The sequence below is a fragment of the Alexandromys fortis genome, unplaced genomic scaffold (assembly GCF_014885135.2).
Source record: "Alexandromys fortis isolate MF-2015 unplaced genomic scaffold, M_Fortis_MF-2015_v1.1 scaffold_84, whole genome shotgun sequence".
NCBI lineage: Eukaryota > Metazoa > Chordata > Mammalia > Rodentia > Cricetidae > Alexandromys > Alexandromys fortis.
Window position 1 is genome coordinate 778,829 of NW_026068017.1, and position 14,285 is coordinate 793,113.

Consider the following 14,285-nt stretch of genomic DNA (forward strand, 5'->3'; position numbering starts at 1 on the left):
CGCCAGTCCTACCGAACCCGGCACTAAGACTGCGGGAGCCTCGAACCCGGTCTGCAGAGGTGGGGTGCGTGCAGCTGCCACGTCGCCGCCTCTCGGTGCCCTAGGGGTGGAGCGGGGCTTTGCAAACTGCAGCTGTCTGCTGGGTGGTTTCCCTTCCCAACTCCACCTCAGCGCAGCGACCCCGGGTCTGGCGGGAAGCAGACGCTGTGCACTCGTGGGTCTCCTGCAGAGGAAGCAACCTGATGCTTTCCTCGGGTGCTGAATGTGTGCGCTTTATTCTTTCCCAAAGGTCCTGCGATGAGCGCTCATTGCTCATGCACCCGCATCTCTAAGACCCTAAGAGTGGTCCAGTGGAGAAGAAAGGTAAAGAGCACCAGGATGTTACCTACCACTCAAGCATTCCCTCGCCGGTGAATGGGGGATCCAGAGAGATTCTCCCGGGAGCAGGAGCGAGGCAGAGGGGTTCCCTGCTTAGGATGCCCAGCAGGAGTGACCTTGGCTGAGGGAGGGACAGAGACAGAGGAAATCTCCCTGTCAGCACTGCCAGGGAGTGCCAACCGGGTGCAGGCCCAGGGAGGTGGGGAAGGCAGAGACCACTCACCTTCCAAGACAAGGAGCCAAGAGAACAGGGTGACCTCATCACCGCCCTTCTGCTCTTGCACTCAGTGCTGTCTCTGGATCACCAAGGCTGCCAGGATGGTGCTTCTTGGCACCTAAGCCCTAAGGCACCCATGCAGCCTGAAGCCTCTGACCTGCCTGAACTGGGCACCCAGAGCCAGGATTTCTCATCTTCTATTTCCAACCCTCTATGCCTTCAGGATATTGAATGGTGAGGACAGGGACAGGTTGAGCCTTTTAGTGGCTTGTGAAGGGTTGTCCAGACCTTGTGACATCAGCTGGGTCTCAGCTGGCATAGAGGTGAAGGAATGCTGTTTTTATGGCTGTATCTCCTTCCAACTGACATTTTATTTGTTTACTTTGGATTTTTTTGAGACAGGGTCTGCGATGTAGTACAGGCTGTCTTCAAATTCTTGGCAATCCTCCTGCCTCAGCTTCCAGAATGCTAGGATTACAAGTGTGTGCTACTTGTAATAGGAGCCTGAGCTCCTATTCTGACATTTTACGTTTCAGCTCCAGCATCCCTAGGTATCTTCCTCCATCCCTTCCCCTCTGACCAGAATAGTACACAGACAGTCTCTCCATTTGTAAGTTGCTAGGAAACTTGTTAGGACTTTGCTGCAGACAGAGCCAGCCAGGGATGGTTCCCCACTGGAAACCTTGCCCCCTGAGACACGGAGCTGTAGGCATTCGAGCAGCAGACGTCCCTACTTCCTCCCAAGCACACACCTCCTCGGCCAGCCTCAGGGACATTAACCCCAAGTCCCTCCCACTGCCCCCATCCACAGCTGTGAGTTGATGTTTGCTAGAAGGCAGGGCCTGGAGGCCTGGTTGTTTGCTCTGGCAGCCCTACCCCTTGCTCCAGGCCACTCCACCCTGTCTTCAAACCACATGGGCTGAGCAAAACTGTGGTTCCTACCTCCCAGGTGAATACACCTGTCAGGGTGCTCCACCTGCTCAGCTGTCCTCATCAGGACTTCTAAGCATCTCTCCAAAGTTCCCTTCATTCCCACCGAGCCATTACATAGTCCAGCTCTCTGTCTGCGGCTTCTGTGTCTCCAATCCAGGGTGACATACATGGTCACTAGCAGGCTGTCCAAAGGGCAGGCCTGTTCTCCCCACTTCCGGGCAGCTGTCATGGCCTCACAGCTCCAGGCCTAGCTAGCCCCAGAGTTTTCTAACTCTCCCACGGGGCAGCTAGTGGCAATTTGCCAGCAGGCTGGCTGCCTCACGTGAGAGGCCAGGACAGTCAGGCGGAGGCAGGTGTTCCCGGGGAGGGTTTGGACAAATGAAGAGGGTGTTGCAAGCAGTCACAAGCTGTTGGAATTAAACGTGAGAAACATCAGCCGTGTGTCACGGATAGAGATCCAGTTCCAGCACAGCTGCATCATGGGAGCAGAAGATGGATATCTGGAGGATAGATCCTGAAGGCTTTAAGCAATGAGAGATAGGATCAGATTTGCCTTCTAGAAAAGTCTTCCATGGAGCTAATGTGGGGAACTGACGGATGGAGCAAGGGAAAGTGGAGTCACCCGAGCCCGAGTTTCTGCTTCAGCTTGTTTGGGTAGGGGTCGGGTCAGGCCTAGGAGGTACAGAGAGGAGTCACTGAAGTAGGTGTTAGAGGGCTGAGGAGACCAGGGGAGGTGTCGAAGAACATGTCTCTATTCGGGACTGAAGAGAGATCCTGGGAAGCATCTTCAGCCACCTGTATACCACCCCGTCCACACACACAAGCCACCTGTATACCCCCCACAAGCCACCTGTATACCCCCGACAAGCCACCTGTATACCACCCCGTCCACACACACAAGCCACCTGTATACCCCACACACAAGCCACCTGTAAACCACCCTGTCCACACACAGAAGCCACTTGTATACCCCCAAGCCACCTGTATACCACCTCGTCCACACACACAAGCCACCTGTATACCACCCCGTCCACACACACAAGCCACCTGTATACCACCCCGTCCACACACACAAGCCACCTGTATACCCCCCACAAGCCACCTGTATACCCCCTAAGCCACCCTTATATCCACACACACTCAAGCCACCTGTATGCCCTACCACATGCACATACACACAGACAGACAGACACACACACACCAAGAAAAAGAGAAGCCCAGGCCCAACAGTACAAACAGGGTGAACAGGCCAGAGGTCCTACTGGGAGGGGACCAGACCAGAAGGGGACCAGTGTTCAGACCAGGCATATCTATTTTTAACAAATTTCTGGAGATTTATAGTCCTTTTCTAGTTTTTTGTTTGTTTGTTTGTTTTTTTAAAGATTTATTTATGTATTATGTAGTGTTCTGCCTGCATGTATGCCTGCAGGCCAGAAGAGGGCACCAGATCTCATTATAGATGGTTGTGAGCCACCAAGTGGTTGCTAGGGATTGAACTCAGAACCTCTGGAGGAGCAGGCAGTGTTCTTAACCTCTGAGCCATCTCACCAGCCCCTGGTTTGCTTTTTGAGTCAAGGAGCTATTTGTGACTAGATATAAGTCCAACTTCAATTCTGAGCCCTGCCTTTTCTAGGCTGTGTGGCCTTAGGCAAGGTGCTTCACACTTCTGAGCCTCTCTTTGCTCGTGGGTAACTGTCAGGGTAAACCAACTGCCACAAAAGTCAGCCCAAAGTAACTACATCGAGGCTAGTGTGTAGTGGTATTTCATTTGTATTTTAATAAATAAAGCTTGCATGAAGGTCAGAGAGTAAAACAGCCCCACTGGTCAGCCTTACAGACCAGGCAGTGGTGACACACACCTTTAATCCCAGTAGCCACACTAGTTTGCCATAGAAACCAGGTGGTTGTGGTGGCACGCCTTTAAGACTGGAGGAGATAGCTCTCAGACACAGTCTCATTCTGAGACTCCTGGAGGCAGGATCTCCATTTCAGACTGAGGCAGAGGTAAGAGCCAGTGGCTGGCTGTTTTGCTTTTCTGACCTTCAGGTTGAACCCCAATATCTGTCTCTGAGTTTTTATTAACTGTGCTACAGCTGTCTACAAAAGTTTACTTCTAACTGTGTAGATTGTGAGGCCTATTGAACACGTGGCCAGGCGGTGACACCGAGACCCAAACTCTTTCCTGTTTGTGGTTCTGCTTTTTTCACTGTGGTGCAAGGTCAGCACACGAGCTTCTAGGAGCCAGGGAGGGAGGCTTTCATGAGCCAATCCTGGTGCCAATGTCATTTCCTCTCATAGTCTGTAGGCGACAGTTTGTCACATGGCCCTTGACACCTGTCTGCAAGGGGAGCTGGGAAATGTAGTCCATGCTTAGAAAGAAGGAGGGGGGGGCTGGAGAGATGGCTCAGTGGTTAAGAGCACTGACTGCTCTTCCAGAGGACCCGGGTTCAGTTCCCAGCACCCACATGGCAGCTCACAACTGTCTGAAGATCCAGTTCCAGGGTATCATCCAGTTCCAGGGGATCTGACACCTTCACACCAGTGTACATAAAATAAATAAACAATAAGAAAAAAAGGTAAAATAAATCTTTAAAAAAAAAAAAAAGAAAGAAGGAGGAGGGAGGAGGAAAAGAGACAGTGTTCTTACCCAAGCATGGACATAATGGCCCACTCCCACGGTCCAGGAAATGGACCATAATAAGCGTTGTCTCTTCCTCAGTTTTCATTCTAGGATTCTTCCCTTTCCTGTTCTACTCTCTGCCCCAGAAATGATCCCGTTTCTGAGATCCAGAGGCTAGTGTATGAATGTCCTAGAAAATGAGACAGCCTGTAGTTCCCTGGCCACAGGATTGACTCAGAAGTAGCACCGACTAGAACCCAGCCAACCAAATATATTGACTTGGATTTTTTGTTAAAATACTGGGGAAAATATTTTTACTACAGAGGCTATTGATGGCCGGCAGCCATCTTGTCACCATCAGTGGGGGATGGCAGTGCAGACAGACTCATAAACCCAGCACTCCGGACACCTGAGGCAAGAGGGTTGCGAGTTTGAGATCAGCTAAGTCGTGCAAAGTGGGGTGAAGGGAAGGCAGGAGAAGAGGAGGCGGAAGAGGGGCCAGGGCAGCGAGGAGATGGCGTATTTCTAGGCTGAGGTGTACTTCAGCGGTAGAGCACTTGTCCGGCAGATGTCAGGCCTGGCTTTGATCCCCAGTGCTGCAGAGAGTTGATTTACTAAGAGGTGGGTCTCCGATGGAGCCCTAAGAGCACCTTCATCTGCCAGAGATAAGGAGTCAATAAAATCCCAGCTGGGGGGCAGGTCTCTCAGGGTTTCTGTTATTTGGAAGTAGAAAGCTGGACCTTAGGTAGCATTAGGGCTAACTGTTGGATTGGGAACCTGGGGGTGTTTAGTAGAGACCTACTGTGGTTCATTAACCCAAATTATGATGGGAATTGCAGAGGGACCTGTGGTGGCCATTAGTGCACAGCTCCCATGGAGAGAGATGGAAACCCTGCTTCCCAGAGAGAAACGAAGGGCTTCCACGCAAGCCCTGTGGCTGGTACTAGAACCACACTCCAACCCCCTAGATTTCCCTTAGAGGAATTCATTAGCCTTGCTTCCCCCCCATAGCCCCAGATCCATGACCCGGGAGGAGCTTCCACAGCAGGCAGAGCTATGTCTGTTATCAGAACAACTGAGGAGGACTTGTACCATGAGTCAGGATCTTAGATCTGCCCCCTCCCACCCAAGTGGGGTAACACATTCCTTCAATCCCTTCACTCAGGAAGCTGGGGCAGGAGGTTCTTAGGTTCAAGACCAGCCTCCTGCTATGTCTTATAAAACCAAGCCAAACCAAAATACCCTCAGATTTATAGGCTTGAGAACCTTACCTTCTTTTGGGGGCTCAGAAATGTCTGGCTGCAGACACCTCAGGGATCCTCAGTCCCTACTAAGTGCTGTTCTGAGTCTCTGAGTCTATTGCCTTTTTTTTGAGACAGAGTTTTTTGTACCACCATGGCTATCCTGGAACTCTCTCTGTAGACCAGGCTAGCCTCAAACTCACAGATCCACCTGCCTCTGCCTCTCTAGTGCTGGGATTAAAGGTGTGTGCCACCACCATCCAGCTGAGTCTATTGTCTTGGGCTCCCAGTCCTCTGCTTGGATCGCCACCTTTGGGGGACAAGTGGGAAGCCCTTTGCTTCCAGCCTTTCAGAGTGGGAGATCCCTAAGTCATCTGGTACTCTACCCTATCCTGGGTGTATTGTTTGAATGTTCAGGCTTAGGGACCCTGTACCAGCCCCTGGCATGTCCCATCAGTCCTCCTGGGATCGGCCCCTTGGTCTGGAGCCTCCTTCATACCCTCTTTTTCTGTCTCTGAGGTGGATTTCCAAGGAGTCTCCCACATCACCTATCCCCTCTTCTAGCTGCTTACTGCCTGCCTCCATGGGGGAGCCCCTGAATTCACGCCTGGTTCTCTCCTCCCAGGAGGAGGCTGGCCTCTGGATTCTTGCTCATTCTGTCCCTCAGCTAGATACACGGCTCCCCTTCCAGCTGTCTCATTTCTGGGAGTTCCTGGGGCCACTGGAGCCTCCACAGCCCCCACATGACCCCTGCCAGCACCCTGACTGTTGTTTGTCCCCAGATCCTCTACCTGTGGACACTCTTGAGAGTGGCCACCTGAGCTGTCCCATAGAGGGTGCCAGGAGGTCTCCAGAAGACAGGCACACTCATGATGCCTGTTCTAGAAGGAGCACATGTCACCTACTGGGCCACAGAAATGTGGCTTGTCATCAGGGGACAGAGAGAAGCACTCGGGGTCCCCAGGCCAGCCCAGGGCACTTGTTGGCATTTTGTGCCTCTTCCCCTCGCTCTAGGCCGGCCCTGCAGTGGGACATCAGGCCGTGCTAACTCCTTAAGACAACTTCCTGTCCTCACCCCCTTATCTCCCCAGCCAGACCAAGGACAGGAAGTCGTCCTCTCCCTCCAGAGGCACCCCTGGACCTCAGGAAGAGTAGCATGTCATGAGAGGGAGGGCCTACTTCTAAGGCCCGCCTCTTCCTGTGTCTGCTGCTGGCCTGGAGTCCTCTTCCTAAGCAGCTGTGCAGCCTCTCCCTTGCTTAGAGCCTTCCATGACCCCCTGTGGTCTTCTCCGGTAGGATCAACCCCCTGTTGAAGGCCAACTGGCCAGGCGTATCTTGTGCCCCTGCACTTCCACCGCCTCAGGTTCCAGTCACATCAACCAATCTCCACCCTTTCTCCTTGTCGGTGCCCACACTGTTACCTTCTCTGGGAAGGCCGCTCTTCTCTGCCATCTGACCCTCTTAGGACATTCCTAGCCGGGAGGATGACTTCATAATGACTCTCAGCGCAGGCTGCCCCTGAGACCACCTTTGAGGATTCAGATGGTACTCCATCATGGAGGGACATATCAACTGGAGGCTGCCAGTGGGAACACAGCAAACACAGAAGCACTGGGCACTGGTTAAAATGGAACCCAGGGGGTGGTGATGATGCTGTTAGAAATTTGAAGGGCAAAGAGGGCATCTCATTACTCAGCACCCGAACCACCTTCTGTTAGACTCTTGGTGATATTGGCTAAATCCAGTTCTTGGGGCGGGAAAAGCAGATGAGCTATCAATACGGGAGAAAGAATGAGTGAGCGTCGTGTATTGTGGGGATATAGCTTATGTCACAACCATACCACGTAGTCAGGGGTTTAAGGCCCAGAGTGGAGCTGGAATTGGCCCAGGTCCACACGGCTCTCGGGCTTCCCTCCTTTACCTACCACAGTGTCTGTCACAAAGTCACAGTCTCTTGGCCAGTTGTGTGCTTCAACTACCAGCACCCTGGCAATGACAGGAGTGGGCTGACTGGGAGGAAGGCAGCACATCGGGCCAGCCTCCTGCACAGCCTAGGCAGGAGGCCGAGTCAACAAAGAACACTGATTTGCCTTGGAAATTGTTGACCAGCCAAGCTTGTGGTCCTTGAGCCATGTGGCTTTAAAAGTGGGATTTATCCCCACGGAACACAGAAGAGGCCACTGTGGGAAGTTTAAAAGCCAGGTCCTATATGCATGGTTGGGTCGGGGCTTAGGGTGGTCCTTACTCTGGGTTCTTCCAGGCTAGAGCTGAGTTCAGGTGGTCAAGTCCCCAGGCCAGTGTGTATTGCCCTGGCTATAGAGTCTGGGGAAGCCCCCTCCACTCTAGATCTATAGCCAGATAGTAGGTGGGATAGACCCATGTCTAATTCTAAGATCGCTAGTGGACTGTAGTCATGTGCCCCCCCCCCCCCCAGGAAAAAGTGGCGCCTTTGGCTTTCAGAATGGAGCAATGGAAAAAACTCACATCTCTGTTTGTGGGCACCCAACTTCCTCTGCCTCACTCTTGCTTGTGGTCACACTTTCCATGACAATGCTGGGCCATTCACTGCCTGGAGGGACCAGCTGTCCTGACTTTCCCCCTGTGCCCTTTGGGGCCTTCTAGTCCAGCTATGCCAGGGCTCCACCCCGGCGTTCCCTGTGTGGGCAGCCAGCCCAGCTCCCTGGGGATATCCTGTCATTGTGGCCCAGTGCCTAGGCTCTGTTTCTGCCAGGTTACCCCCAGTACCCTGGGTCCTTTCCAGGTCCTCAGGTAGAGCCTGGGAGCTCAGAGATGTGGGCAAAGTTGACAAAGGCAGCCAGGTCCTCAGGGTGGCAGGGCCAAGCAAGCTCCTGGGTTCTGGCCACCTCAGAGCAGGTACACGGAGGACTCTCTGACCTGACCCAGAGATGGCTCAGTGGGTGGCCTCAGAATGTCCTTTACCTCTTTGGGGGACTTTCCCTGATGCCACAACTTGCGACTTACGACTAACCTAGCCCTGGCTCTGGAGACTAGGGGAATCTGTTACCACGGAGAGGCGACTCCCAGAGTGGTTAGCCAACGTGGGTGTCACTGGACCCTGGGGTGGAAGGGAATTTCTGTGGGGCTGTGTTCCCTGGCTTCTAACAATGCACTCCATGAAAATACTAGAATTTGCAAGTTGAGTTCTATTTGCTTCACATTTCCTGAAGCCACATCCCTCATTTGCATATTCAAATCCACACAGGCTCTCCTGGTTGATCATTCACAATCTCGGCTGCAGGAGGTGGGGGGGGGGCTCTCGATGGGAAAGAACGACTCCTTATTGTGAGGTGCGGTCTCCTTAGCCAGGCTGGCCTGAAACCTGCCATTCTCCTGCCCCAGAAGAGCTGGGATCACATGCCTGTGCCATCATCCAAAGGGCTTCACTGCATCCTTCAAAGGACAACTTCCCTATGCCAGAGGAGGCAAGGCCACACCCTGCTGAATAGTAGAGCAGGGAGCTCACAAGCCTCCCGTGGCTGCAGTGCTGTGGATGGAGAAATGGCTGGCTATGTTCACCAGAGCCCTGGCCCCTGTGGCGCTGGGCTGTAAACCCAATCTTCCCCAAACACCCTTCTCTAAAGCCCTGAGTTACAGCCTGGGACAGCGCTGAGACTGGGCTCCCAGCAATGTCCTTGGCACTCTCTCTGAGGTCGCCATGAATCCTACCAGTCACCCTTGACTAGAAGGAGGTGCTCCACCTGCAAAGGCCATCGCAGAAGCTCTACAGTGTGGCCTTGAACAGACGCTTTGTGTCCCCCAACCCGTTTTCTCCATGTGAAGTGAGAAGGGCAGAAATTCCCTGTCATTGTCACCCCGACCGAGGGGATGCCCACAGAGGGGACCAGGCTGTTGCTCCCTGAGCTGTGAACCCCCCTGGCCCCAAGTCTATTCTCAAGCACCCAGCTTGGCTCTGGCCTCTGTTCGCCAGACTGTCTGTGATCTGAGCAGGAAGCTGGCGCAGGGCAATACCCACCCAGATCCTGGAGGCAAGGAGCCAGCAAGCAGGAACAAAGAACTTTCCATGGCTCCAGAGCTAATGAGGAACTGACACTCTTGGGCCTCGACTGGCCGTTCACCCTCCTCTCCTTCCCCCACATTTCCATCATTGCTGATATTTATGTTGGAATCGTGCCCAGGACTTCAGGAACCTGCAGGAACCAGCGGGAAAACAATACGGAGCTGGCGGGTGGGTTACTAAAGGTGGCGGCAGGTTTGCGCGCTCTAAAATACATCGCAAGGCAGCAAGTATCAAAACCGAATGGTTGCTTCAATCAGCTCGGTAGATCTCTATCAATTGCAAGACACTGGCAACATACAAATACAAAAACAAGGGCCACAGTCGTGAGGGGATCCCTGGACAGCACGCCCCCCAATGAGAGTTAGGAGCATGCTTGGTGGGAGACAGACCTGGGATGAACCCGTGTGCCTGTGTTACCTCAGGAAAGGTCTTAGACATCTCCGAGTCTCAGTTTTATCATCTGTGAAATGGGAGTATTAACAGGCACCACCTCAGTGGAGTGTTTAATTGAGGAAGCGAGGGGCATTGCTAGCTGGCCACCCAGCAGGCATCTCCCCACTGCTGATAACAAGCACACCTTTTGCTAACGGCCGGAATTTGCTTCAGGTAGCAAAACTACCCAGGCGGAGTGCATGAATCATGAATGGTCTGAGCCAAGTGTCCTTCCTCTGTGCCAAACACTGGTTTTCCCAGGTTCCCAGCAGCCCAGGCTGACCATGTCACTAAACTCTAGCCAGTGAAATATAATAGGAAATTTGCTGGGGCGTTTTGTTGCTTTTTGTATTTTTTTTTTTTTTTTTTTTTGGTTTTTTCGAGACAGGGTTTCTCTGTGGCTTTGGAGCCTGTCCTGGAACTAGCTCTGTAGACCAGGCTGGTCTCGAACTCACAGAGATCCGCCTGCCTCTGCCTCCCGAGTGCTGGGATTAAAGGCATGCGCCACCATCGCCCGGCTTGTATTTTTTTTAAATAAAATACCGAGAATGTGAGAACTTTGATTTTGATGCTTCCTGCCTGTGACAAGCTATGATGTTTGGGGGCGGCAGCAGCTGTTTTGTGTCCATGAGGCATCCAGTGTGAGGCTGTAAAACTTAGACTGACTTTGGTTGAGGAAGGAGGCGATGAGGTGGGGACCTCCTGAAATGGCTGACCTCCAGGCTCCTTATTCTGTCTGCTGGTTCTCAGAGTCACAGGATCTGCAGGGTCTGTTCCTCGGCGCTGTGTGCTTGGCCCACAGTCTACACCGGGTACTGCCAGCTGTGACGCCATATTCCTCTCTGTGCTCTCCGGGACGAGAAGGCAGACGGGACACACAAGCGTGAAGGTCATGGTTTCCCTGCCGTTGAGTGTGATAGGGCTGTGGACCAAGTGTCTCTCAGGACCTCAGGGTAGAGAGCTGGGGCATCACTACAGGAGCACTGGGGATACCTGGACACCTGATATGGCAGGAATGGCGAGAGGCTGGCCCAGCTGACAGGGGTGGCACCTATCACCACGGTTCTCAGATGGTCTCAAGGAGCATTTTGCCCACTGTGATTTTATTGTCATTCCATTTGGTTTCTTTTTTTTTTAATTCTTCATCTACCTTTTCTTTTTAAAGATTTATTTATTTATTATGTATACAGTGTTCTGCCCAAATGTCTGCCTACAGGTCAGAAGAGGGCACCAGATCTCATTGTAGATGGTTGTGAGCCATATGTGGGTGTTAGGAACTGAACTCAGGACCTCTGGAAGAGCAGCCAATGTTCTTAACCTCTGAGCCATCTCTCCAGCCCTCATTTGGTTTCTTTTCTTTTTTTTTTTTTTTTAAAGATTTATTTATTTGTTATGTATACAACATTCTGCCTCCATGTATGCCCTCACACCAGAGGAGGGCGCCAGATCTCATTACAGATGGTTGTGAGCCACCATGTGGTTGCTGGGAATTGAACTCAGGACCTCTGGAAGAGCAGGCAGTGCTCTTAACCTCTGAGCCATCTCTCCAGCCCTCATTTGGTTTCTTAACACAAGATTTCACCATCCAGTCCCGCTGCCCTCAGATTCACACTCTTCCTGCTCTGGCCCCCCAAACACTGGGCTTCCATCCTGATTGTCGCCTAATGCCCCGACTCTGGAGCCCTGTAAGGAGCACAGTGGTCGTGTGTGTAAGTTGGAATTTTAGAGGGGCACATAACCGCAGCTGGAGGGGAGCCACAGGCAGGAGTGGCCCCACCGAGGTGTCCACTAGAGGGTGGCCCTGCAAGAAGACGGAGGAGGAGCAGCACAGCCATCTTAGAACCTGGGTGCGTCACACAGCCTCTGTGTGAGAGCAGACATGTGACTTCCGGTGATAAAGTATAGCAGTTCACAGGCCCAGAGAGCCTGAGGGGCCAGGGCCTGCCCGGCTCTATTCTGAGCATCACTGAAGAGAGGAGAGCCTAGAGCTGAGCCTGGAGGACCAAGCCCATGAGCAGTCGCCATGGGACCCTCGCTCCTCCCCGCACACCTGTCTGTGCATCTCCCTCTGCATTCTGTGTTTGCCTGCTTGCCCTCCCCGCTTCTCTCTCTCTCTCTCTCTCTTATTTGTTTTTTTTTTTTTTTTATAGTGCTGGGGGTTAATCCAGAGCCTCACAGACGCTATGTAAATACTCTACTGCTGAACCACATCCCAGCCCAGATGAAGCAAGATGGTGTGTGTGTGTGCATGTGTATGCGTGTGTGTGTGTGTGTGTGTGTGTGAGAAATCCTACTGCTGAACCACATCCCAGCCCAGATAAAGCAAGATGGTGTGAAAGTGTGTGTATGTGCTCGCGCGCGCGTGTGTGTGTGTGTGTGTGCATGTGTGTGTGCGTGTGTAAAATCCATGTGATGTTGCCTCAAACATCAGCCCTAGGGATTCACGGTATTATGCTAGCCATAGACTAAGTGTGGACACTGTGGGTCCTGCCTGGACAGCCCAGCCATGGCCACAGCACTGTGAGCTGTTTACTAGAGTGTTAATTCTTTGTTGTTGCTTCATTTTGCTTTGTTGGAGGCAGGGTATACAGGCTGGTTTTATGTCAACTTTACACAAGCTAGAGTCATCTGAGAAGAGGGAACCTCAGTTGAGAAAATGCCTCCCTTAGATGGGGCTTTAGGCAAGCCTGTAGGGCATTTTCTTAATTAGTGATTGGTGGGAAAGAGCCCAGCCTAGTATGAGTGGGCACACTCCTGGACTGGTGGTCCTTGGTGCTCTAAGAAAACAGGCTGAGCGAGAAACGTGGAGGGAGCCAGTAAGCAGCGCTCCTCCATGGCCTCTGCATCAGCTCCTGCCTCAGGTGTCTGCCCTGAGTTCCTGCCCTCACTGGCTTTGATGATGAGCCGTTACATGATGGAGTAGGGGAAATAAACCTTTCCTCTCTCTCCAAGTTGCATTTGGTCATGGTGTTTCATCACAGGAACAGAAACCCTGACTAAGACACGGGTTCTCACTGTGTAGCCCTGGTTGACCTGGAATTCACCGTGTAGAGAATGTTAGCCTTGAACACACCCAAATCTACCTGCCCTGCCCTACCCTGCTTGCGGCCCTCTGGAGTGTGCACCTGCCAAATGCAGGTCTAGGGGACAGCTTCTCGAGAGCTCAGCCTGGCTGGACAAGTAGGTGGGGGTCTGAGGGGCTTTAAAGCATCATCTTGGTAATGTCCTAAGTTAGGCCTGTGTTCACAGTCATTCCCCTGCCCAAGTCTGTGGCTCCATTTCTACTCCTTGCCTGGGCTCCTCATTTAGATGCTCCCCAGCAGGAGACCTGGAGGGTTGCATCCGAAAGGCGGCGTTGTGAGGGAAGGGAAGGTGCCCACCATCCTACCACTGTGATCTGCACTGGGATGCGAGGCTCAGATCCTCAGAAGGAGCTGGGGAGCTCCAGCCATAGACCAGACACCTACCTGCTCTCAGCACAACACCTCCTGCCTGTCTTGGGCCACCTTCTTTTTGAAGATTCTGCCTGTACCTTGGGAGCTAAGAGCTCTTGTCCGAGTGTTCAAATCTTTCACACTGACTGGGGACAAACACACTGGCATGTGACAAACAGATGCACGAACAGCCCTTGGCCCTGGCCTGGGCAGCTCATTTACCCAGAGCCACCATTCTCCCTGGCAGGCTTCAGGAATGGGCTTTGCTGAGGTAGGGCCCCCAATCCCTGCTGTAGTTACACCTCAGGCCACAACAGATTCTGACAAGACTACCCCTCTCTAGACCTCAGTTTCCCAGTCTTGCATTACGGCACTCGGGGAGGCACAGAGCCAAGGGCCTCGTGCTGCGTTCCAAGTCAATGAGTTTCTATTTTGGGGGGAGAATCTTTGTTCACGGGAGGCTTCCTCGGGGAATCAGCCCACAGCTGTGACTGAGGGGTCTGAGCCAGACACTGGGGCAGGGGCAGGGTCTCACCTCCCTATACTTACTGAGCAGACAGAGCCTATCTGATGACTGAGTCCTGAGCAATGCCTGTCCCTTGGGGCCTCAGGGACCAGCGTCAGTGCCATAGTGGCTAGATGAGTTGGGATCACCAGCACTGTGAGTCTTACCTAGTTTAGGCCCCAGGAAAGAACACGCACTGGCTCCCAGCCTCCACCTGGCTGCCAGGGCTCACCTCCCTGGCTCCCTCGCATCTTAGTGTTTGAACAGGATACTTAGGAGTCCGAGGCAGGCCAGCACCAAGCAACATCCTGGCAGTGTTCCAGAGAAAAGGGGGCTCCCTGGGTCCACCTGGGGATAGAAACCCCGTTCGAATGGCTGACACACTAACCGGAGATCATTGGGTCATTGATTCATTGCACTGAAGAATCTGGAGCACAGATTGCCTCAGTAAAGGCTAGATGAAGAATTCTCAAAGAACGACTTCAA

At 52.8% G+C, this 14,285-nt stretch overlaps 1 long non-coding RNA gene across 1 annotated transcript; it reads right to left on the reverse strand.

Annotated features, from left to right (window-relative positions):
• Positions 1–33: 33 nt before the first annotated feature.
• Positions 34–901, reverse strand: LOC126513883 (uncharacterized). Its single transcript, XR_007595461.1, has 3 exons — positions 602–901; positions 390–499; positions 34–100 (listed from the first exon to the last, which is right to left on the reverse strand). It is a non-coding gene; the product is annotated as an uncharacterized lncRNA (long non-coding RNA).
• Between the last annotated feature and the right edge of the window lie 13,384 nt (positions 902–14,285).